General features: G+C 46.9%; 1 non-coding gene across 1 annotated transcript; it reads left to right on the plus strand.

Moving 5' to 3' along the window:
* Positions 1–13,492: 13,492 nt before the first annotated feature.
* trnag-gcc (transfer RNA glycine (anticodon GCC)) lies at positions 13,493–13,563 on the plus strand. The gene has a single exon. It is a non-coding gene; the product is annotated as a tRNA-Gly (tRNA).
* The last annotated feature ends 12,198 nt before the right edge of the window (positions 13,564–25,761 follow it).

The raw sequence follows: 25,761 nt of genomic DNA on the forward strand, positions 1-25,761 counted from the left end.
GCTTTTTACTGTCCTACTGTGCAGCAGAGCGACTTGATCTTGTCTTCTGGTACCAACTCCCGATGAGCCATCTCCGCCAACGATATCCAAAGCGGTATATCTGTTCTGGAGGGAGATAGACGCAGAGTGCTCCTGCTCTACCTTCCTGCCATTGATTTTCCTGTTGGTCAGCCATTCCCTGTCTTCCCGAAATTTGTTTGGTGACCAACTCAACAAACGTGTTATCCGCAACATTGACAGTATTGTGGATGCTCCAAATTGAATCCATGCGATTGAGTCATAAAGAGAACGGGTTTCCTCTGGTGATGCAGCCAGCGACAAGATCCCGTGAACAAGATGTCTGAACCATCGCCGTTGGGCTGCGTGCTCTTTACTCCATGACTTGGCTGAACCCTCCCCAAGTTATGTTGGAGAATATTTCAAACACCGAGTTAATTCTTGCCCATTGTAATCACCGGGTAATTAATTGCAGCAGATCGCCACGTTATCTGCGTAACTGCCACTACAAAGTGACCTGCTTTCCACTGACGGAAAAGGATATTATCAAGGACACAACAGACGCTGGAAGATATCCGACTTGAAAAAAAAGTAACAAACTCTGACCACCCAACCACCCAGATCCCATCATCACAGTCCTGAGCTGTAGATTATACAGAAACAGTATCCGCATGAAGACTCCGTGTCCTGCGCAAAAAAAAAACAGACATATTCAAATTACGGCAGAAAATGAAAAAAATGTCGGGTGATCCGCTCAGTTCCTGCAGCATCATGTTCTTTCCTTCCATGTTGCAGCAGGCTCCAGTCTCTTGTGTCTCCTTGGTCGAACTGTTGTGTCGGGAGATACACGGTCGGCAATTAATTTATTCACTGTGAGAGGAATAAGATAAGATCTCCTGAAAATGTACAAATTTCCGAAAGGTCTCGGCAGGTTATATGGAGGCAGGACTTGTCGCGTGACTGAGGATATTTCATCAGGGACCGCATTTTGTGAATCAGGGGCACGCCGTTCATGACCGAGATGTGGAGACGTTTCTTTTCTGGGTGGCCGATGGATCTGTGGAATTCTCTCCTACAGTAAACAGTGGAGACCACGATGCTGAACATATTTAAGTAGTTGGTAGCAGATGTTTGTCTGAAAAAGGCATCAATGAGTATTAGGAGTGAGCTGTGACATGGTGTACAGACTGAGGATTCACCTGGACCATAATGAATCGTGGAGCAGGCTGAAATGTCCTGTTAATCCTGGTGAACTTTGAATATGTCTGTCAGCCTCACTGTCTGCTCAATGGGGGAATTATATTCAGTGAACGTTTACATTTATCTTTGTGTCTCTGCCCTTGCAGAGTGTCAGTGGGAGTCCACATATTTATTTCGTCCAGTTTGTACTTGCCTGTGGGTTTTTTTAACATTCGTTGTCCGTTCAATGACATCAGTACCACTCAGGTCAAGTCTTACACAAGTCCTGAGAACCCATTAAACGTTTAACCACCGTAATGAAATGTTGTCTGCCCCTGAACCCTTCATCCTTCATCCTTAACCTGTTGAGATCCTAACATCCTGCATAGAATCGAATGTGTTAACATTTTTGCGAGTTGATCGAGGGAGGTGGAAAACCCGCTGTACCGAATCGGCACACCGGCAGAAGCGGACTTTTCACAGAATAATGGAACGGCGCCTGCATCTGTTTAACGTGTTACAATGATGTCGGCAGAGAACCGAAGACCTGCATTTTTGACTGAAATGGATGGAGATGGGTTCAATATATGATTTCATTATTCAAGGGTTTTCATTTTAAAACATTATTCAGCGTTATATCGTGGAGCAGAAACGTAATTGTGAAAGATTTTGACGCGCTGCTACTTCCAATGTTAAAGCTTCGCGATTTTTCTCGGTCCCCCGGGAACGGAATCGCTTATCGACAGGAAGGCTGCCTATGCAACGCGCAGGCAGTTGGATTTCAGCACCAAGTACCGAGTTTCTCCATCACTTCTCCGCCAGGATGGCAGAACTTCGTCTCTTCAAACCATTATCGCGCTGGAGCCCATTTTCCAGGCAGAAGCGGTTTTCTATCCCATCACAGCAGCCGTTGGAATTCCAGGTCAGTGATTAAATCCAATTCTGAATGTTTCGTATCGGACAGTAACTACGTTCCTGCTCTTATCACGGCAACAGCTTCATTCATTTTATATTCCAGCCCTCCATCCAGTGAAAGGGAGAATTAACAGTTGCTGTTTATTCCTGAACCATCGTTTCCCTAACAGGGTCTTTTTTTTACATTTAAGCGCAAAAAGATTCGGATGATTTTGTTGCTTTAACTTCTGTATAACTTGCTGATTCAGACTAAAATTCCCGCAGCCAATAAAGGTCACTTTATTGTTTCCATGCAACAAATCATTCCCTCCGCCATCCCGGTTACTCTCCGTCAGAATCACCTTGCTCCATTCTGTGAAATGCCTGGTTTTCCCCTTTGCCGAGTACAGACGCGGCCCCAGCCGTTCGCTACCTGCACACACACCGGAGATTCCGGACAGTCAGGGATGCCATTTTTCATTCTCTTATCGTGACGTGCAGGCGATTAATCCTGGTCCTCCAAAACCTCGCGCTGGAAAACCAGGCAGAAACACCAATTCCCAGCCTGATCACTTCAGCTGAAGGATTAACATACTCTTTTCGTATTCTGCCTTCCAATCGGTGAGAGACAGCTGTCGACTGCAACGTCCCTTCCTTCAGTGGAACTGCTGCTACATGGAATACATTCCACAGAACGTGCGATTGACGGAAGGCGCAGCCTCCCTGTGAAACGGCCCTGACATTGTCAGTGTCTCCAAAATCAAATTCACATCCTGACGTGGTTCCCTCAATCCCTCGCTGCTCTCGGCATGGACTAAATGCCGAGGTTTCTCACTTTACTTCACGAAGTCGTCAATAAGATGATCAAGTTTGTGCAGCGTGATACCAGACCTCCCGCGCTCAAACATCCTGTTCGCCCTGTTAAACCACTGCTCTTTGTTAATCAATTTTTTTAAAAAAACTATCATTTTCGCGGCAGTCTAAGAATTTTCCAGCCGCATTCGGCTGCCTTTCCCATTGACTTCTCAGCTTCTCTTCCGACACGAGTCTCTCAAACTACTTGGATCTTTTGCTTTTCCGCCACAGCCATGAACAGAATCGGACGGATCCACTTTGTCTCTGTGAAAACGATTCGATCTCTCACAGTCCATTGCCCTCTGCTCAGTCAATTCAATATTGGCAACAACTGCATGTGCTGCAGGTTTTCGTTCTCTTTCTCGTGGCTTTTTAGAACGTTAAACGCTCCGAATATTCGCTCTGAAGATCTTTGGCTCAGTGTTCTTTTGATTGGAGCAGAGGGCGATTACTCCAGGGCGACGCCATGTCGAGGGGACAACAAAACTGAATAGGTGCCGGATTGGGGTGAAATAGCGTGTGTCTACTTTCACCAACGTGCATGTCTCTGTGTTGTGTGGCTCAGTCTCAGTCTCTGTTACTGTGCATCTATCAAGCGATATCTCCTGCCTGAGCCATCCGTTAACCAGAACAAATTTTCTCTCTTCACCTGGCAAACCCCAACATGACCACGTGATGCTCTGTCAAAATCTCCCCCACCACTTTGTTTGAAGTTCAGACAGCCCATTTCATCCCAGAATTAAGTTCATATGAAACCCCATTTCATAAAGACATGCGGTTACTATTTATCAGCAAGTTCTTCAGGAACTGCTGATAGCTACTGATGTGTTGTCAACGCAAATGATGCAATTGTCTATTTGTGACTTAATCCTCGTCTTAGAAACACTGCAAACTCCTCTACGCTACGCTGCCACTTCTGAATCTAACCATTACCAATGCTTTGCTACGTCCACTCTCGCGTTATCCAGATAGAGTTACCATGTGTAAACCTAACGTGAAATCCCAGTTGCCTCGGCACTTACACACACTTAACGCTCTCTCATTTAGTCTGTGTTTTATCTTCTAGTTTCACTTCTGTTCACATTTTATCCGACGTTTCTTTTCCCATTCTTACAATATCTGCTGGTGTGTGACTGTTGTTTCTTCGGGATTGATCAGAACTGTAATTCTCTGCCATCCACAGAATGTCTTACATAACAGATACACACCCAATCCCGAAATAGTAACATGTGTGGAAAATATATTGTGGGAAAATCTGCTTCCTGGGGATATTTCCCACTCAACTCACAGGAAAGTTTTCCTATTACGCGACATACCACCTCGTCTGCATTTTCCGACCTGGTATCAATGTCGTCATTGGATCATTCAATCCATTGCTCCCACTTATCCGAAACAATGATGTGTGTGGGATTCAATCAAGCAGTTGGTATCAAATACACTAGACCACGTCCAATCCATATCGTTTATCAGACTCCCTTATCTTAAAACCAATTACCAGGTCAGTAAGACCCGATTTGCCTTCCTTCAACTCACACTCCCCACGCTTATTAAAATTTACTTCATTATTAATTCCAGTCGTTCCTCCATCGGCAAGGTAAACTTATCAATATAACGTTCCCGAAGATTTTAACATATTGTCATAAACAGATGTTCCATTTTTCACATACCTCAGTCATTTTATGGTGTCACTTGAGAAGGGAGGATTGGAAGACTGCAATGTTACGATCATGCATAGAGCCGAGGTTAGTGCCCTGAAGTCCACTGTGTGATGTCTGAGTATCCTCATCCTCAGGCCATCAGACATTGTCCATTAGTGATTTAAACTAATTTTACTTTTATGAGATTTAGAACTTCAGCACAATGAAACCCTGCCAGTTTACTTTCTGAAGAAGTTTGGCAGATAGGCGCAAAGCTCAGTTCCTCCGCAGATTATGCTGAAGATCTGTAACATCACCAGAAACAGATTTGTTTCTGCTAAATCTGATCTTCAAAACGAGCTAATGATTACACTAGAAACTCCACTCTTTACTTCTAAGTATTGCTTTCGAATATAAATTTTGAGTTTCTGTTGATGCGTGACGTTATAGAGATATATAAAACTAGGAGTAATTTTGAGCTGCAATTCTGTAGTTAAGCACGGGTGTGGTCAACACAGCAATGAAGTCCCAAGAGGAAACCCTTTATATATTCATTTCCGAATGCTTTATTTTTCAATGTAGCATTTTAAGTAAGTTTAGGTGCTTCAATAAGAAGCTCACCTTCGCGAAAGTCATGATGGAGTCAGAGAATTATAAGCCAAGTAGACCGGTTGTTGCGTCCAACTTGTCCATGCGGACCAATGTACCCACACGATCTCGACCCTCATGCCTGCATCTGTCCCAGATCTAACGATCCCTCTCCTGTCCATTTAAATTCCCGAGTGTCCTTTAAACATCGTTGTTGTAGCCGCCTCTTCCATTTCCTCTGCCAATTCATTCCAGGAACCCACCACCCTGTGTCTGAGAAAGTTCACAAGATCACAAGACAAAGGAGCAGAATCAGGCCATTCGGCCCATCGAGTGTGCGCCAAGGAAAAGGGAAAAAAGAAATGAGAAATGGGGAATGGAAACAAAAAAAACCTATTCTAATCACAATTTCGGGCCTTATCCCCATATCCCTTGATACCCTGACTATTTAGATATCTACCTATCTCCTCCTTGAATGCCCCCACTGATCTGGCCTCCACTGCTGTACGTGGCAAGGAATTCCACAAATTCACCTCCCTCTGGCTAAAGAAGTTTCTCCTCATCTCTGTTTTGAAACTGTACCCTCTAAGTTGGCCCTCGGGTCACCGTGAAATATTTTCCTTCTCAGTTTGGACCTTTGCACTCCAGTTTTAGACTCCTCTATCCTGGGGAAAAGACTGTGATCTTTCACTTTATCCATGCCCCACATGATTTTATATCCCTCTGAATTATCACCCTTCAGCCTTCGACGCCTCAGCGGAAAAATCCTTTCCTGCCTCTGCTTGTGTCAATACTCAGTTCTGATCTCAGAGTGAGGTGTGGATCGGGCACTGCGTCACTGGCTCCCAAGATGTATGCTGACTGGTGAATCTTTGTTTCTGATTCTTCCCCTATCACAGCGAACGTGCTGGCGATTCTGATACGGTACGGGCAAAAGTGTGGCCTCTCCAGGTGTGTTTATCGCTACCTCGTTGCCATGGCGGCGGCAGATCTGTTGATTGTGGTCATTGACGTGATGCTGTTCCGTATTAATGATTTATATGTCATGACGAGATTCCTTTATATTACCCAAGTGTGCTCAGTCCAGAAGGCCATGAATCATGCAGCCACACACATTTCCGTGTGGTTGACACTGTCTTTCACATTTGATCGATTTGTGATGATTTGTTGTCACAAGTTGCGGACCAGATATTGCACCGAGAAAACTGCAGTGAGGCTGATACCTACTGTATGTCCTCTGTTCTTTTGTAAAAACATCCCGTTGTACTTTGTACTTGAACCCTTATTTATTGAAAACAAGGTAAAATGGGGCTGCTCTGCAAAGTTGGCTGCCTACAATATAAAATATTGAGAGGAATAGATAGAGTAGACAGTCATCGCCTCCTTTCCAGGGCACCAATGCTCAAGACGAGAGGGCATGGCTTTAAGGTTACGGGTGGGAGGTTCAGAGGAGATGTCAAGGGGAGGTCTTCGCCCAGAGAGTGGTTGGTGCATGGAAGGTACATTGGACAGGTTCAAGAGCTTGTTGGATAGGCATATGGAGAAGTGTGGGATGAGGGGATATGAGGGAGGATGGGGTTAGGTAGTGTGAGGGTGGTTTGATGGATGGCACAACGTGGGCCGAAGGGTCTGTTTTGTGCTGTATGGTTCTATGGTTCTATGGTACATTGAACCCGCATGGATAGCATTCAGATGGATTCACAAATATTTTACCCCTCTCTTCCCAATGTTCTGCATATCTCTGCTCAATGCTCTGACCGTGGGACACATTTTAGCGGCCAGTAGAACGCGCATGAGTCTAAAAGGCAGCAAAACTCATGCTCACCACAATGACGCCGAGATGGAAAACAGAAGAAAGTCCATCATCTTACTCTTTGCGATATCCAGCAATTTCATACTGCTTTGGATGACGTATTTTGTAGTTTTTCTCTGGGTGCAAATTACAAAGCGCTATAATGCAACCAGTTTCAGCGACCCGATGTTTATCGCGGATGAAACCAGCTACATGCTCCTTCTTTTGAGCTGCTGCACAAACACTTGCATTTATGCAGTGACTCAGTGTAGGTTCAGACAGGAGAAGATGAAAGGGATGGAATATCTGCTGGGAATATTATTTATATGTGTTAAAGAAAAAAAAAATAACGTTGGAATTCAGGGCATTACACCCAGCAGTTTTTCATCTCCATTTACACCTGGGACGTTGGTTTCCCTTCTCTTTCAGACATTTCAGAAATGGGCAAACTCATGCAACTCCTGCCAAATTTTGAATCATTGAAACAGATCGACGGTTCAGCCTTCGCGAGCTGCTGAGAATCCGGTTGGTCACGGAGCTAAATCATCAACCGACACACAAGTCCATTTGAATGCTGTGCTTTCAGAATCAGAATCATGATTATTATCACTGACACATGTCGAAACATTTATTGTTTTGAGGCAGCGGTACAGAGCAACACATAAAAATTACTTTCAGTTGCCAAACTAAATAAACAGTACAAAATTGGAATAGCAAGTGAATATTCATGGTTCCATGGACCGTTCAGAGATCTGACAGCGGAGGAAAAGAAGTTGTTCCTGAATCGTTGACTGTGGGTCTTCGGGCTCCTGTAATTCCTTCCCAATGGTAATAAAGTGAATAGTGCGTGTCCCAGGTGGAGAGGGTCCATAATGATGGATGCCGCCTCTCATATTGTCATGAAATTGCAACGTTAAGAGACTGGAAAAACTCTGCGACAGTGCGAGTAGAAATATATGGAAATACTTATTGTCCTTACAATAAAGGGGGTTGGAAATATGCACGGGTTCGCTTCAGCACAATAAAACACTGAATATGGTGAAGATAACTATTTCCTTCACCTTTCTGTTCTCCGCCAGCAATGACGCCATAGGCCGCCATCCTGTGGTCATTTGTTTTGAAATACTGGTAGTTCTGTTTCGTCATTGCGAATTCACTCGTGTCGACGGACTATGGTTCCAGCCGCATGTCAACGGCGAGATCTGCTGGTCTCAGCGACGAATGTCTCTGTCTTGAGCACGATAAGGGCAATTTTAATGGGCAGTGTCTGGGACGTGTCTATCAACGCTGACGTTACCAGTTTTGAGAACACAGAATGTTCATTTGAACGTGGTTCTTCCTGTGGAGAATCCTCCGGACATAAATAGGACCTGCGATATTTCCAGTGGCGCGTCTCCTGACCACTCTCTTTTGCAATGGTCCGCGTCGTTGAACAGTACGCTCACAGTCATTTCACATTTATTCTCTGTTGCTAAGGATGGCCGTAGCTGCAGACAGATATCTCGCCAGTGCAGATCTCTGGTATGAAATGGCCCATATTCTGATACGGTTGGAGTGTACATGTTGTATTCCCTAGCTACAAACACACTGTGCGATCGAATATTAATGTGGATAAATCCCCAGGATATATTGATTATTCAGAGGCAAATGAGGAGGTTTCTTAATCCTTGGCAGATATCTTTGTCTGCGTTTTCGACGTCGCATAATACAGGGGAATAGTCGGGGATTTTCCTTTGTTGAAGAACGGCAAACGGCGGAAACCAGGTAATTGTAAGCCGGCCAGCCTGACATCAGTGGCAGGGTAAGTATTGAAGAAGGTTCTTCGGGACAGGGTCTACACACAGCTGGGAAGTTATAGACTTATTCGAGACAAACAACTTGGAGTTCTGCGAGGAGCTCATGTATTACAGAGGTGACAGGGTGTGGTTGAGGGGGTGAAGTGAACGATCGATGAGGATAGGACAGTGGATGATATCTATATCGACTTCAGTGAAGTATTCGTCAAGGCCCCATTGTGAGGCTAATACAAAAGCTGAAGACACATGAGGTCCACGGTGATTTTCCAGATTAGATTTAATATTGTTTGTCCATCGAAGACAGAGGGCAGTACGGAGCGGATTTTAACTGATGAGGGGTGGGTAGTGGAAGTCTGTGACTAATGGTGTTCCGTAAGGATCAGAACTGTAGTGTCCGTTGTATGTGTATAACGCATCTGTAGGAAAATGCAGGTGGTCGGAACCGTACCTTTGCAGACGACAGAAAACTGCAGTGGTGTGACGAGTGAGGAAGGTGGACAAATGATTGCGCGTGATCTATCCCACTGGGAAATGTTGTCACATAAAGTGGCAGATGGAGTTCAATCCAAAGAGGAGTGATCTGTTGCACTTTAGGAAGTCAAAAGCAAATGCTGAGACTTTGTCTCGAGTGGTTTCGGCGAGATACTGAGCTGCGGTAAGGTAAGGTAAGGAAAGACTTCAAATTACCTCTATAGTCTTGATCGTTTTGAGATGACATGTCAGGTCGTCGCATGCTCTTTCTTCAGTATGTGGGAGAACTGGGTCCCTCCTACTGTCGCTGCTGACTTTACATGATGTGGGTTTGTCCAGCTGCAGCTCCTGACTGACCGCGTTGACGGAGGCAACTGCAGTTGAGCTCGCTCAGGATCATCCGCGGCGCCGAGAGCCTCCTTGCCAGGAGCTTTCTCGAGTGGTTCACTAATGTCGGGCAGCAAGTGGTTGGGTTACCACCAGCTAATGCAGAGCGTGTAGGCAGAGCATGTTGGATACTGCTGTGGTCATTCCCCTAATTAACACCAATATATTTGTAGATACTGTAGGGGAAATATCCTTACAGAGAAATGCAGCAGAAACTTAGTCTGGAGCACATCGGAGGGATCTCATGGACAACGTGGGAGGGTGGAGTCAAGGAGAGCGGTCGTGATCGGCGACTCAAAATTTCAACAGTGCCTCACGACCACCCTCAGTCTCTTACCAGCCAGTCAATTTTGTATCCGATTGGGCAGCTCTCGCTGGCATTATGTGAGCGAACCTTCCAGACCAGTCATCCATACAGGTTCTTGTCAAAGGTCAGGTTTATATCCATGAAGACGACGTCTACCTCTCTGCTGTCTTCAGTATTCTCCGATACCTCTTCAAAAAGCCCAGCCGAGTTTAGTAGATATGAGTTGACCCACACAAAGCCATGCTGACTCTCAATCATAAGTACTTCTTTTCCAAATGCTGGTCGATCCTGTCTCTCAGAATCTCCTCCAATAACTTCCCCACCACTGATGTCAGACTCACCGGCCTGTCTTTCCCTCTCTTGTACTTCCAGCCCCTCTTTAATAAGTACCCATCGTTCAACCATCCTGTCCCTCACCCGTGGCCAAAGAGAATGCAAATATTTCTGCCCAGACCGCTGCAATTGTTGCCCAGGTTCCACAATCTCGTGGGTTACATTTGATCAGGCCTCAGGGGTTTATCTACCTCAATATTACTTAAGACTGCCAGTAGCTCCTGTGTTGTAATGTGGACATGTTCCGATACACCACTCTTCATTTCCACGAATTCTTTCGCTCCCGACCTCACATTTAGCAGCTGCGCACTCACCATATGTCCTTTAACCTGCTCAGATGATCTGACAATCAACCTTTGCAAAGTAAGATTTCAATTTGTAGGCCCGTCCGATCTTTTTCCACAACCGTTTTAACCCTAAGGGAACAATGTTCACTGTCGCCAAGCTCACTCCTAGTGACACTTCAGTCACTTGCCCAGCTTCATTTCACAGCAGATTATGGACTGTTTCCAACACCTGACATGTTGTTCGATCAAACTTTTCTGGGCACGTTCATAAATTTCTCCCCGTCCAAGTTGTTTGTACTGTGGCAATCTCAGCGAATATGCGTGAAGTTTCAATCAGCTACTATTATAATCCTATATTTCTTACAACTATCTGGGATCACACTTCACATTTGTTCCGCTAATTCCCACCAACTGTTGGGGGCCCAGAAGATCAATATCATCAAAGTAATCATCCCTTCTTATGACTCAGATCCAGCCACACAGACTCACTGGAGTATCCCCCAAGAATATCCTCTCTAACACAGCAGTGATGTGAATCGTCATCAGAAAATCAACTTCCATTCTTCTCTTACCTCCTCGTCTGTCTTGCCTGGAGCATCTCTCACCTGGAACATAGAACTTCCAGCGCTGCCCCTCCCTCCACCATGTGGCCGTTATGACCATAATATCCCAGTCCCGTGTGCCAATCCATGCCGTGATTTTATCTGCCTTTCCGTCTGGTTTGTTATATTAAATAAATGCAGTTTAGTCGTTACGAGCTTCCATTCTGCCTGTCACCTCTGCCCCAAAACAGATCCCAATGGTCCAAGCACTTAGACCCTTTGGTCTTGCACCAGCACGTCTGCCAGGAATGCATCCGCACGGTCCTCATGGTCCTATCTTCAACAAGATGCTGGAGGGAACTCAGCAAACCATGCAGAATTCGAGGAGAAACACAGACTGTCAACGATTCGGGTCAGGAAACTTCCTCAGGACTGTTCTGAAGGAGTGTTCTGAAGAAGGCTCCTGACCCATTAGCAGGACGTGCGAAATAAAATTGGTAACAGCTACTTTGAATGAATCTCCATCAGACAAATGGGAGTCATCGTAAAAGTGAAATACTAAGAGTTCAGTACCAACATGTTGCTGTACGACTGAAATGTAAATAAGTCTTGAATCTGGGATATCAAGGAACTTCCTGAGTTTCATTAAAAAAAGAGGCACATGGCCGGTATCGGAAACGGAAAACAGATGAGGCATTTCTGGCATATGGCATCTGTACAGGCGGAAGGGGGGTGTATGTGTAAAAACCGTATATCAAAGTGCTTGCACGAAATATCCCTGGCAGGCAACATTAAAGAATATCCCAGGTCAGTTTATTTGTATATTCCGGCAATATATGAACCAGGCAAGGGTTTGTCCCATCAAGTACCGAATGGGAAATCTCTGCCTCTGTCCCAAGTAGTGTGTCAGGTCGTAAGTGAATATTTTTATTGTGTATTCAGTGATGAGACAAACATTGCGCTTGCAGATTTCAGGAAAGGGAGCAAGGGTATTGCGGAGCGGGTTAACATTAAACAAATAGAATGAATTGAATGTCGCAGCAAGCACTGATGTGATTATATACCCAAAACCTGATGAGGTGTATCTTACGCTGCTTTGGGAGGCAAGGGATGAGATTGCTGGGGCCATGAGAGAAATGTATTGTTTAAACCTCGCTGACCACAGGGTCGGTGCCGGATGACTGGAGTTCAGGAAATGTTCTGCCTCCATTGAAGAAGGGCAGGCAGTGACATGCCAGGGTTGGCCCGCAATTACAGACTAAGTTTCGTCACAGGGAAGTTTTTGGGAAGAAAACTGAGGGACACCAATAATCTGCACTTCGAGAAGGAAGGGTTTTTCAGGAAATGTCAGCATGGATTTGCTGGTGGGATGTCCTGTCTGGCGGAAGTCGTTCGGATTCTTGAAGAAGTAATGAACTGGATTGGGGAGGGAAATGTCGGTGACAGGCTGCTGGCCCACAGTTCCCGAGGCAAAGAATATAAGAGCATGGCACTCATGGTACAAGAGGTGGTACTAAATATCCTTGCAGATTAAAGGAAACTATGTGTCAGTTTATATTTGTATTTCGTTATACGATGAAATGGACTCTTGCCACGACAATCTACTTCGTTATGACCCTGCACTTTATTGCCGAACTGCACTGCACTTTCTCTGTCATTGTCACAGTTTATTCTTCACTCTGTCATTGTTCCAGCTTGCACTAACTCAATGCACTGTTGTGATGAATTCTGATGGGTGAACGGGATGTAAGACAGGTTTTCACTGTACCTCGGCACATGTGACAATAATAAACCAATTACCAATTCCAGCAATATGTCATTCAGGAAAAGAGAAGGGGCACACCTGCAAAGAGCTGGCGGAACACTGCAGATCATGGAGGGAAACGGTCAGTCGACATTTCGGGTCGAGATCCTTCATCTGGACTGGGAAGAGTAGAGCCCGTCAAGGACTAAAGTGGAAATCTATGCATTGATTCGAGGAAATGAGAATGTATTGGGTGTTCCTCCAGGTATAGCCGTGAGACCCAGGACCCACTGAGATGTATCCCAGGGCACTGTGAGAGGCAGGCGACGAATTTGCTGGTGCCACAACAGAAAGTTTATTTTAAAATCTTCGCTGACCACTGCATAGGTGCCAGATATCTGGAGTTCAGGAGATATCAGAGCTTTATTAAAGAAGAGCAGAAGGGGAGGCCAGGCAATTACAGGCCTCTAACTCTCAGGTTACAGATAAGGAAGTGATTGAAAACATCCGAGCTGCAAGAATAATCTACATTAAGGTCGTCGAGACGCGTTCAGGAAAAGTCAGCAATGATTTGCCGATGGGAGGTTATCCCTGACAACGTTTCGCATTACTGAAGAACGCCAAAAATAGTTTGATGACTGTAGTGCTGTTCATGGAGACGACGGGGATGTCACATATCAGTTGCATTGGTGGTTCAGTGGTAGAATTCTCGCCTGCCACGCGGGAGGCCCGGGTTCGATTCCCGGCCAATGCAATCCCACCTTTTACTTCGAGAGGTTGATCGTGACACACATCGACTCCAGCCGCCGATGCAAACTGGACCCATTGTAAATCGCCTCATGCAGGAACAGGACGACGGCCGACACCATCTCCCTGGTCCTACACTTATCTCTCGAGCATCTGAATAATAATACACCTGCACCAGGCGACTATTTATTGACTGCAGCTCCGCGTTCAATACTGCATTTCCAAGGTAAGTCATCTCCAAACGCCTGGAACTGCGACTCAACAAGTTCCTTTGCAAAATTGATCCTTGACTTCCTGACCGACAAATCGCAATCAGTAAGGATACAGAGAAATACCTCCGCCACGATTGTCCTCAACGCCGCTGCACCACAAGGCTACTCTACGCCCCATGCTCGTGCGACTGCGTGGCGATATTCTGATCTAACTCCATCTACAAGTCTGCCTATGATGCCACTGGAGTGGGCCGAATCTCCATTTACGATTAATCGGAGTACAGGAAGGAGATAGAGAACCTCGTGGTATGGTGTCATGACAACAACCTTTCCCTCAAGGTCAACAAAACAAAATATCTGTTCATTGATTTCAGCGAGGGAAGTCGTGTCCACACCGCTCTTTACATCAATGGTGCTGAGGACCAGAGGGCTGAGATCTTCAATGACCTCGCATTGAACCTCACCAATGGACTGTCCTGTCCTGGGCCAGCCACGTAGATCTCATGGCCAGGAAAGAACAACAGCGCCTCTACTTCCTTAGGAGGCTAAATGAATTTGCTAGGTCCCCTTCGACCCTCACCATTTTATATTAATGCACCATAGAAAGCATCCTGTCCGGATGCATCACCACTTACTACGGCAACTCATCTGCTCGCGACACAAAAAAACCTGCAGAGTCTTGTGGACACAACTCAGCACATCAATTGAAATGCTGATCAACTCTATTTCCATCGTCCTTTCAGGCAGAGAACTTCAAACCAACCCCAGTCCTTGTGCGAACTCGGATCGCCCATTCGCCTCCTTGAACGTGCATCAAACATTGCCGCTGGCCCTCGAACCGTTCCCAAATGAAAAGAACGTATTAAAGCTGTCGAAACCGTTCGTGATCTTGTTTCATCTGAACGGCTCCACCTTCGTTCAGAACTGACCCCGTCCACAGTGCTGAGTTTCTTCACATCTAACTGCAGCACACTGGGGCGCTTTCTTAAAATCTATTCCAGGACGTGGGTTGCGTAGGCTGAGCTAGCTTTAGTTTGCCCATTCCTAATTGCCCCTGAGAAGGCGCTTGTGAGCTGCACTGCCGCAGGGCGGCTCTCGGAGACTACGATCTTTGCCAGCTGCAGCATTGCCCGTGCCACAAGGGAATTCAGTCACCATGACACAACTGTTCCCAAATGGATGGAAGCTTTTCCGCCCGCAGCGACCACGCCAGCTCAAAGAACTAAAAATATGGGGTTCCCCACAAGCATGCTCTTGTATTAACTATCCAGCTCTTGCAATTGACTGACTGACTACATTGGCCCCACTTCCAGCATACCCGTTATGGACTCGTCTTCTGCTTTAAAAAATGTTATCTTTCGGTTCCCTTGTGCCGCTGTTCCTTGTCCTTCCCAAAGGAGGAGTTCAGATTCTATTTCTGGAGATCCATGATTTAAAGAAGGACTCAAGTTCCCTCAAAACCTCAAAGGGGAAAGAAATCACTTCAACCTCCCAGCTATGCACACCGGAGAATGAAAGTTGTAACAGCTGGAAATCTGAAAGTGCGAAATGCTGGAGAAAACAGTTCAAAGACCTTCGGGGTCCTCCAACTGAAATATTCACCCATTTTCTATTTCTACATGTGCTGCGCGGCCGACTCATTGTTCCCAGCATTTCGCCATCGTTCAGCATTACTAATCGTGTTGCAGAAGACGCTGCCGAGCAGAGCCTGTGATTCGAATCATGGGGCCGAACAATTGCCCACAACAGTGTGGGACGACGATAAAGAGCAGGTTGTGTGCATATCGGGATCCCTGCGCTCGGCGGCGATAGAAACTGCAGTCCAGTCGGTCGAACCGAATCACCTTCAGACTATCTGGACAACGATCCGACAACTCAGCTCAGAGGGTTAACGAGTTTAGCGATTCGCGAACAAATAGTTCAACATAATGACGAGGGCCTTGTTAAATCTCCGACAAACTGTTCAAATTCAGGGATGAGAGACAAATCAGAGTCCTGGAGCCCTAAAACACAGGAGGGGAACGCCAGCTGGAATTTGAGGCGGACTGAGCCAGCGTGTTGATGGCGTCAGGTGGCAGACGCTGCCAAGTATTCCAAATCCTGAGTAACTCAATTAACCGCCAGAAATTTGAGCGAACTGGACGTGAATAAAGAGCCATTGAAATGCTGGCCTCAGGGATAACAGCAGTTTATTCTCCAACACACACCGGGGATCTGTCATCTGAGCCCGCCCTGACATTCGCCTCCAGTTTCAACAAAGCCACAATGCCGACCAACAGGGCCGCAGAGAGCAGCGCTCTCCCGGCCGCCACTCCGGGAAGGATACAGAATAGAGAATTAGCAGAAGCACCTGTGGAGACAAGACATGGTCCAAGCAATGAAAAATAAGCGACTGGAAGAACTCAGCAGGTCAAGGCTCCGTATCAGGACGAAACACAGAGTTACGAAGGCCAGTGTAGAAGTGAAGGGTAGTCCCAGGAGGGAGGAGAGGGAGGAAGTACAAGCACAAGCTTCCACCTCCTGCGGTTTCAGGGAATGGAGCGATACGCAGAATGCTCCTTGCGGGAAAACCAAAAGGCATGGCGGAAGGGTTGAAAGCTGCGGCTATACATGGTATCGTATTCCATTGGCAGAAATGGCGAAGCTTCAAATTCCAGATGAGGAGTCATACCGGACTCGGGCAACGCTATTCTCGGGAGGGGATTGAGATCACCTGGGGGAAAAGTGATGACTCCGTTGACAAGCATGAGGTGAAGCCACGTTCCGTGAAGTAGGGCATTCCAGAGGACATAGAATGGAACACATTACGTTGAGAGCAGAATTGAAGGAGAAAACAGTGGTTTAGCATCCGGAGGGGACGGATGGGAAGTGTAATCGCTGTTGTGAGAGGCCGTCGTTTCAGGAGATCTGAGTGAATTTTTTTCCGAGATGGCGACAAAAACCATAAGGAAGAGAAACGTCAGAGATAGTCCAGGTGAATTTGAGGGCAGAGTGGAAATCGGAAAATGTCATGGAATTCGAAAGGGACGCAAGAGTGCAAGAAGCAACACCAATGGATTGGTCAATGGATCAAGGAAAAAGAGTTGGGGAGGGCGCCATGGTAGGTTTGTAACAGGGACTGTTCCATGCAGCCAATGGAATTACAGGCGTCGCTGCGAGTCCCCATGGCCATCCTTCCAGTTCGTCGGAAACAGGAGGAATCGGAAGAGTGGAACAGCAAGTTCTGCCAGGTACATGAGTGTTGGCGGAAGGGAACAGGTTGGATTTTTCTTACAGAAAGCAGGGAAGACGCCAAGGGGCTAGAGCGGTTCAGAGAACACGCCAGTTGCAGGGACCTGCTTCACTTTCCTCGCTCTGGTGGAGTCCAGCAGACAAACGCTCCTTGTTTTCCAGCAGAGTAATGGGCCCAGCAGCCGTCAGCAATATCTCAGACCGCTGTTCGTCGCGCTTTTTGTAATGGTTGGTTGGACCACGGTCGTTCTGGCGGGAGTCTTCAGCGCGACTGCAGCACAGATTGTCGACGAGCAATTCCCACCTGGGAGCAGTTCCCACCAGACAACATGCCATCACACAGTTCTCCCACCAAGAATATCTGAGGGGGTGGGCGTGAGAGGGAGGTGGTGCCACCACTGAACGAACCACCGCCACAAACCGGCTGGAGGTTGGGAGAATCCTGCTAGAACGCCTCTCATGATAGTAAAGTCCTTCCAGCTTCGACCAGGCCATGTGAGGGCTCAGCTTTCCCGGCTGATAACAGCAGCTAACAGATCCGCATCTAAGGCAAGGCTCTCGGCGTCACTGGCAGTCGCTTCCGCGCTGCAAACACTCTCCCACCGACAACACCTCGCTGTCCGCAGTATCAGCAACAGTAAATACTTGCCCGTGGTGCTCTCAACAGCACCTCAAAACCTCTACTACTGAAGACCAGGACTTGTGACTCACTTGGTCATTATCCCATCTTGGAAATATCGCTGTTCCTCCGTCACTTGGTTTGAAATCTTCACTATCCCTCAATAGCGCACGAAACACAGACACTAAGCGACGTGGAGCAGTTCATCACGTTCGACTGCAAATCGGGACGAGCAATAAACGTGACCGATTCAGCCTCTGCCACCTGCTGAAACTTCAAGACCGGTTACTTCCTGAGGCTGCAGTGAGCCGTTCAGTTCTCTCGGGCGGAGGGAGAGCAAACTTCAGCCCTGCAGTGGAAGTAAACCTGAGAAGGGAGAGAGGGCGATGGTCAGTGTATCGGATCCAGGATGGAGATCAATGCTTCTCCGCTCCCTGGGGAACAAGGGTCGTCCCCTTCACCAACACGCGGGAAACAGAGCAGTGAGCGCCGGAGACATACCGCAGGAAACTCACCTCCCCGCTCAGAAGCCTTGCCGACATCCGGTCCCAGAAAAAGGATGTGCTGACCGCAACCCCCTCCTGGTGCGTTCGCAAGCGCAGATGGGAAGTGGAGCCCACCCGGACCAGATGAGTTGTGTAGTTGTCTCCAGCAAACGGGCACCTGGAACACAGAAAGAGGGCGGGTCAATGGGGAAAGGCACCTAGTGGAGCGTCACGGCGGCCCCCTTCCCGCACAATACCCACGGTTCCTGCCAATCACCCGTGCACCAGGAGGTCCCAGTGCAGCCCCGAATACGGCTCGGGCTAGGTGGTCGCCGAGCACTCATTGAGAACCAGAACGAGGTACGGGTCTTTGCGGTTTAGGACATGAATATCCACGAACACGGGGTCCCGCAGGACACTCAGTTTCGGGTAGTCACCGGCCACATACCAGCTCCGGTGGCTGCCATCTGCAGAAAGAAATATGGAAGACGGCAACTATTGGCAGGGAGCCTGCAGTTGGACACCAGGCACCAGCGAGCACTCAATGCCTCTCGCTATTCTCAGCTCGAAAAGCAGGAGGCCGGCCTCAGTGGCAGGTAGTGGCGTAGCAATGGTGTAAACATGGGGCGTCACCTGGAGCTCGCACTCCTGGCTTCCATTGTAACTGCACTGCACATGGAGCCTTCAGGCGAACCGACACGGCTGCACAATCCCACTCCTCACCTCATCTCTCGGATATAGGTGTTCCCACACTCACCTGAAAGGACCGTCCCGGCTCACCGATCCCAAAGTTCCATCCATGGTCTCCAACTTCCCCAACACATCGGTTTCATACACCACCTTCTCTCCATCAAGCTACAGGAGACAGCAGACTTCCCCGCTGAGTGTCGCCACACTCGGTGAGAGCAAACTGGAAGACCACAAGTGTCTGCGGAGACGGCGGTGGAACAGCGCTCGGCTCCGGACCCATCCTTCACATGCACCGTGCTCAGGTTAACAGGACGAAGAGCCAGATCCCTAGAAATAGCGATCAGGAGCCGCCCGTCCTCGGGCCACACAGCGGGAGGGGCAATGGCAGACGGTGAGTTGCTGCGCGGAGAAGTGTGGTCCCGGTATCGGAGTGACACACACCCTGTTCCTAGCTCTGATTCCTGGAAACACCTCACCTGCTTCCTCCACCACTGTTTCATATAGAAATGCCCTGACGACATATTTGGAGCGCATTCGGGGCAAAGTGAATGGCCACAACCGGACACTGTGTCACAGTCCGCCATGCATCCACGCTTCACACCATAGGATGGAAAGAAACAACGGGAAAGCCCCGACACAGAACGGGACAAATTCCAAGTTACGTCCCTAAATGGAACAGGCGGTTAATAAGGTCACGGTGTCCCGATAGGGCGGTCTCCAGCACCTCAATGTTTTCCCGGTGAGGAGGTTAGAAACCCACCGGGAAGGGAACGGACACTCGCCAGGGAAAAAGCCAGTGCCGCTGAATTATAGTCAGCCTGCCAACCCCGGAAAACTGCGGGCCGGGAATCTCCAAACCTGGCAGATCGTCCAGTGAATTGAAACACGATGGCACATCCGCACTCGCCTCGTCAAAGCAGCAACCTCTCAGCATACACTCGCAGCTGAAATTACCGCAAACCCGCAGGCTTTGCGGAACTGAGGAGACAGCCAGCATTTATCCGTGGGGAGAAGGAGAGAGGGCGGCTGTGCTGAACATATCGCAGCAAAGACCAAATCCAGAGGCCGCAGTCCGTCCAACACAGCAACCCAAACCTCCCGAGTGAGTGAAGCTGCGGAGCCTACTCGCCCTCTATCTGCCAGCACTGGTTAACCCGCACTCAGTGAATGTACCGATCAGCTGCAGGCCCAGAGTCCGCCGCCCACGGCCTCGTTCATTCCAACGGGACCCTCGGGGATGGGACTGGTTTCAATCAACAAGTCAACGTCCCTCTGGTTCCAGTGAGCCCTCCAGAAATTCCCCTCTTAAAGGTACCGTGCAGATGTTATTCAACACATAATGTGAGTGATGATCTTAGTCACTGAATATGAACGACGCTTCAATCCACCGGATCTACGCGGACCACCGGTGCACAGAAATTACACTCACCCACACCTTGTCCGTAGCCTTCGTTGTACTGGGAGTTCCAGTGCTCCTCTCGATACTGTTAGAGTGACAGATTACTACAACATAGGAACAGGCCCTTCTGCTGAACTAGTTTCTGATGACCTGATGTTCTGGCAAGTCCCATCTACCTGCACCCGGACCATATCACTTTAAGCCCCTCCCATCCATGTGTCTATCTAAGTTTCTGTATTGTTACGATTGAACCGCATCTGCCACTTTCGCTGGCAGTTCGATCCACACTCGCACCACCCTCTGTGCATAAATCCCCCACCCCAGATTCTCATAATTTCACCTTTCACTCGAAACTGATGTCTCCAGTTGTAGTCTCACCCAAGCTGCGAAGACATGGCCTGCATGCATTCACTCTGTCTATATCGCTTACAATTTTGTACACTTCGATCAGATCTTCCCTTATTCTCGAGGTCTCCAGGAAATAAACTGCTAATATATTCAGACTTACCCTGTAATTCAGGTCCTCAAGTCCTGGCAAAATCTTCGTGAGTTTTCCCTTCCCTCTTTCAAGTTGATTGATATATTTCCTGTAGTTTGCTGACCAGAACTGCACACAATACTCTAAATTAGGCCTCACCAACGTCTTGTACAACTTCAACATAACATCCCAACTCCTGAGAACGCCCTGACTTATGAACGACGAAGTGACGAAAGAGCTCTTTACCACCCTATCTGTCCGTGACACCACTTTCAAAGAACTATGGACCTGTATTCGCAGGTCCCTCGGTTCCACCTATACTTCTGAGCACCACCGTTCACTGTGTAAATCCTGCACTGCCATGTCCTCCCAAAGTACAACAACTCACACTTGTCTGCATTGAATTCCATCTGTTACTTTTCGGCCCATTTCCGAGCTGGGCAAGATCACGAGATAAGCGCTGATAGTCTTCCTCGCTGTCCGCTATGCCCCCAACCTTGGTGTCATCAGCAAATTTGCTGATGCAGTTTACCACATTATCATTTAAATTATTAATATAGATGATGAACAACAACGGACCCAACACCGATTCATGCAGCACACCACTGGTCACAGGCCTCCACATACGTCGTCAACGTTCTCAGAGCACTTGGCCTCCTCACCTCTTCAGGCAGTGAATTACACATTTCAAACACGTTTCTGGTGAAACTGATCATATTGCATCCCCTATAAACCTCCTACCCTTTGCTATTAGCTGGAAGAAATTTTCCTGCAGAACAAATCCAACCTATCTTTACACCCAAATGCTCCATTCCATGCAATAGCCTGAGCAAACTGATTTGCAAACCCGACTGTGCATTTTCTTAATTGGTGCAACATGGCGACCAGAGATCAAGCGCGTTCTCTTCCTGGGACCTTAAAAATATTTTATAACGTTATACCACATTCTCCCTGCTCTAGTACTGTCTGCAGCGGCCAATGAAGTCTGTTTTCCTCTCGAACTAACCTACCTGTGCTGTCACTTCAGGGACGTTTGGACGTGCGGAAAGGTCCTCTTCAACCCCTTCCATCGGAGAAAATATACAATAGCTTGAAAACACGCACCACCAGGCTCAACGACAGCTTCTATCCAACTATAATAAGACCCTTGAACAGACCTGTCATTGGCTAAAAATGAAATTTTCAGCTCAACCGACACCTTACTGACCACCTGCACCACACCTTCCCCTCAGCTGTGACACTATATTCAGAATTCTAATTTTATTTCCATTTTGTACTACTTTGATGCAGGTATGTTTTGAAATATCCTGTCTGAGTGGTTTGTAAAATTAACGTTTTCACTGTGTCTCGGCACATGTGTTAAGAAGAAACCGATTTCAACTGCCTGTTGCTCAATAATCCCTCAGGCCCCACCAATCACTGTGTTTGTCCTGCCCTTACCTGTCCTCTCAAAGTACCCCATTAAATTCTATCTGCATTTGCTCTGCCAGACTCACTAAGGAAATGGAATCACACTTTTGCCTGAGACGAATCTCACGTCATGGGAGCTGGAGGAGAGAGAATGCCCACCATGCGAGCAGTCCTTGATTATGTTGTCTGCTTACCCGGGGCAGGCGGAAGTGTAAACGAAGGCAGTGGGGGGCGCTTTTACCGTGGTTGACGAGGCTCCGTTCACAGCTCTCTGACAATAATAAAGGAATTACAATACCAATAAAAAAATGTGGGGATCAGTACTGGGCCTGAATTCGTCACATTGAAAAGAAATGACCTGGATCAATGCACCAAGAGTACAGTGGTATGCATATGTTTGGTCACCCCTGGTCAAAATTTCTGTCACTGTGAACAGCTAGGTGAGTAAAAGATGACCTGATTTCCAAAAGGCATAAAATTAAAGATGATACATTTCTTTAATATTTTAAGCAAGATACTTTTTTTATTTCTATCTTTTACAGTTTCAAAATAATAAACAAGGAAAAGGGCCCGAAGCAAACGTTTGGGCACCCTGCATGGTCAGTACTTAGTAAGACCTTCTTGGGCAGGTATCACAGCTTGTAAACGCTTTATGTTGCCAGCTAAGAGTCTTTCAATTCTTATTTGGGAGATTTTTCCCATTCTTCCTTGCAAAGGCTTCTCGTTCTGTGACATTCCTCGGCTGTCTTGCATACACTGCCTTTTTGAGGTCTATCCGCAGATGTTCGATGATGTTTGGGTCAGGGGACTGTGAGGGTCTTGGCAAAATCTTCAGCTTGTGCCTCCTGAGGTAGTCCTTGTGGATTTTGAGGTGTGTTTAAGGTAGTTATCCTGTTGTAGAAGCGATCCTCTTTTCACCTTCGGTTTTTTTACAGATGGTGTGATGTTTGCTTCCAGAATTTGCTGGTATTTAATTGAATTCATTATTCCCTCTACCAGTGAATTTTTCCCCGTGCCACTGGCTGCAAGACAATTCCAAAGCATGATTGATCCACCCCCGCGATTAACAGTTGGAGAGGTGTTCTTTTAATGAAATTCTGCATCCTTTTTTCTCCAAACATACCTTTGCTCATTGTGGCCAAGAAGTTCTATTTTAACTTCATCAGTCCACAGGACTTTATAACAAAATACATAAGGCTTGTTTAGATGTTCCTGTGAAAACTTCTGACGCTGAATTTTGTGGTGAGGACGCAGGAAGGTTTGGAGAAAAAAGGGTTCAGAATTTCATGAAAAGAACACTCCTCCAACTCTTAAGCACGTAGGTGGATCAATCATTATTTGGGCTTGTGTTGCAGCCAGTCGCACGGGAACCATTTCACTTGCAGAGGGAAGAGTGAATAAAGTTAAATACCAGCAAATTCTGGAAGCAAGCATCACACAGTCTGTAAAAAAGCCGAAGATGAAAAGAGGAGGGCTTCTACAAGAGGATAAAGATCCGAAACACACCTCAAAATCCACACTGGATTACCTCAAGAGGCACAAGACGAAGATTTTGCCAAGGCCCTCTCTGTCCCCTGACCCAAACATTATCGAAAATATGCAGATAGACCTCAAAAAAACAGTGCATGCAAGACGACCCAAGAATCTCTCAGAACTAGAAGCCTTTTGCAAGGAATAATGGGCAAAAATCTCCCAAATAAGAATTGAAAGACTCTTAGCTGGCAACAGAAAGCTTTTACAAGCTTTGATCCTTGACAAAGGATGTGCTACTGAGTACTGACCATGCAGGGTGCCCAAACTTTTGCTTCGAGCCCTTTTCCTTTTGTGTTATTTTGAAACTGTAAAAGATGGAAATAAAAAAGTAATCTTATTAAAAATATTAAAAATATGTGTCATCTTTAACTTTCTGCCTTTTGGATATCAGGTCATCTTTTACTCGCTTAACTATTCACAGAAACAGTAATTTTGAACAGTCGTGCCGAAACTTTTGCATGCCAGTGTAGGTGTGAGAAATATGTTGACTGCACACAGATGGGTAAGCTGTGAATATGATCAGGAGGTACAACATTATATTCATAGTTTGAGTGGAAACTGATGAGGAAAATGGAGGATTATCAAGGAAACGAATTTGTCTATATTGGCGGAAGAACAATTATTATATTATCGAAATGGTGAAAGGCTGCAAGCTCTGAGAGACAGAGGGAGCTGAGTATCCTGACGCCTGATTCACAGAAGACCTCATCTTGAGTACCAGGTACTGTAAGAAGTTGTCCACTCAAGGCAGAGATAATATGAGATTTTCCCCCTCAAAGAATAGAAATTTGTTGGAACTCTCATCTTGAAAGTGTGGTAAAAGCAGAGGTGCAGAATCACAGAGCCACGGAGTTACACAGAATAGGAACTGGCCCAGCAGCCGACAGCACCCATCCCAAACTGTTTTCTCCACATAGTCTCATACTTTTTTCCTGAATCAGGAGTGCACCTTCCTGCAGCTTGCCAATTAAAACGTCTGCCCAAGTGCCCCTTAAACTCAATACTTGTGTGTTTTGAACCTTCCCATGTGAGTACTGAAACTTCTATACCCAGGATAATTAATCTGACAGTCCAACCCTTCACAGCCACATTTCTGAGATTGCAATCACGCCGTAATTCCATGAGAATACTGATGGTTAAAGATCATCTCACGTCCACGAGTCTCTTTGCATTACAAAAAATGTGGCTGAGCCTACCAGGCCCCTTCCCAATGCTTCCTAACCTGATATCAATCCTACCCCCTCCTCACACCCATGGGAGCACCTAGAAAACGCTCGAGTGCTCCTGTTTCTGTCCCGGACCAATGTTCTCCTCTGGTTAAAGGACAGAGAATGAAAAACAAAGCATCCGAAATTCAACCCTTTGTAATTTTCAGATATTTTCGTGCAGAATCGCTTTTAAGAGACTACTCAGATCGTGTGGGACTGTTATTGTGGGAAAGGTCAGCGGGATTATCGGAGGGCAAGAGGAATTCTTCGGTTAAGTTCTGCTAGTTTCAGCCAAGGCCAAGCACCGTGTGTGTGTGGTGTGTGTCTGTCCAACTGTGTATGCATGTATGTATGTGTGTGTGTGTCTGTGTGTGTGTGTGTGTGTGTGTGTGTGTGTGTGTGTGCGTGTCTGTCTGTCTGTCTGTCTGTCTGTGTGTCTGTGTGTGTAAGAAATAGAGAGAGAGGGAAAGAGAGACGTTCTCAGACTGTACATTCTCAGCACAGATGGAGAGATATCTGGGCATTCAGGGAGTGTAACGGTACGGAGATAGTTCTGGTGACATCGATTACTTTAAGACGTATGGATGACGTGAGTGAAAATGCGGGTGAAAGGATGAGTTAACATGCAGAATAAATGAAAATTAGTGGAGTCACAGTTTGCGAAGTAATTACTCTGATGATGCAGCGGGACACAGAATGTCTGACAATGTGGGCGGAGCGGTGGCAACTGGAATTTAATGCAGACGAGTGCGAGGAAATGCATATTTGGAAGTCACATAACAGTAAGACGTGCACAGTGAATGGCAATAATCTGTGTAGTGTTGATGCATAGCGGGAGCTCAGATGCACGCACCTAGCAGGCTGAAAGCGGCGACACCGGTGGATAGCGCGTTGAAGGAGCCATGGTCGTTTCACCTTTTCCCCTTCGAGAATACAGATA

Source organism: Pristis pectinata, chromosome 18 (genome assembly GCF_009764475.1).
Source record: "Pristis pectinata isolate sPriPec2 chromosome 18, sPriPec2.1.pri, whole genome shotgun sequence".
NCBI classification, from domain to species: domain Eukaryota; kingdom Metazoa; phylum Chordata; class Chondrichthyes; order Rhinopristiformes; family Pristidae; genus Pristis; species Pristis pectinata.